A 1,082-nucleotide genomic window follows, 5' to 3' on the forward strand; every position below is an offset into this window, starting at 1 on the left:
AGCTAAACTGAGGTCCTCATCCATATTTTCAGTTACAGTCTGAGTCATTTTTGCGTTCCCCTCTCTGTCGTGGATGGAGGACCTCAGTGATGAGAGGAGAATGTGTAGCGCTGAGCTAATACATGGTGATAGCGTCGGGGCTAACGCTAAAGCTAACAGGCTAAGCTGAGGAACAGAACAGAAAGAATATCTTTTCATTTCTGTTTGGTTCACTGTTTCTATTAAAATTCACAAGACAGCTCAGTCTGGGCCTGACGAGTGTTCTGTCCCCCGGATCATTCCGGACCCCACAGCCTCGACTGCACTCCCTTCGACACACCACTCCACCCCGGACACAAGCATCAACCCACCCTGGGTAGCAGAGGTGTCTGGACGACCTGACATGAAAAACCCCTCCGCTGTGGAGGCTCTATTTTAATTATTATTATTTTTTTATTTCTGATGCCTGCAGCACAAAGCATCAAAAATAAAACAAACTGAGTTAACTCCTCTTTGTGGTTAAATATATATTTTTAAACGATGTTTCTGTGTCACGTATAGATCAGGATAAAAAAAAAGCCTAAGGTGATCCGAATCCAACCGGACACATTTTAAATACCGTTTGATGTGATCCTGTTTTAATTTAACCCTCACCGCTTTAAAATGTTCCTAAGTTTATAAAGACCTCAGAATTTTTAGTCTTCGTGTGGACACTGATCTGACTGAACCTGCAGCAGCAGCGAGTGTCCGGTTCGCTCCATGTCCGGTGACAGCAGGATCACAGCAGGAGCAGTTTGAGGAGCTGATCACGGACATCCAGCTGACATTACAGGCCTTTTTTCCATCACTGCCCCGTGGTGAGTTTCCCTCCTCTAGCTGCCTGCAGGTGTCCACTCCGGTGACTCACGCTTGTTCTCGTTTACCTGTAGTTACAGGACGTACAGCGGGGTGAGCTGCTGAGCTTCAACGCTCCACATTTAATTCTTTCCTGAACACAATAAGCTGTGGCAATGATCTGTAGTAGTAATAACAACAACAGCAACAACAACAACAACAACAGTGTGTGTGTGTGTGTGTGTGTGTGTGTGTGTGTGTGTGTGTGT

The 1,082-nt window shown here is 45.7% G+C and overlaps 1 protein-coding gene across 1 annotated transcript in view; it reads left to right on the plus strand.

The window, feature by feature from the left end:
* xrn2 (5'-3' exoribonuclease 2) overlaps positions 1-1,082 on the plus strand; it is a gene marked incomplete at its 3' end in the record, with an annotated part of 53,621 nt that overhangs the window by 20,437 nt on the left and 32,102 nt on the right.

This window comes from Austrofundulus limnaeus, unplaced genomic scaffold, assembly GCF_001266775.1.
Source record: "Austrofundulus limnaeus strain Quisiro unplaced genomic scaffold, Austrofundulus_limnaeus-1.0 Scaffold179, whole genome shotgun sequence".
NCBI lineage: Eukaryota > Metazoa > Chordata > Actinopteri > Cyprinodontiformes > Rivulidae > Austrofundulus > Austrofundulus limnaeus.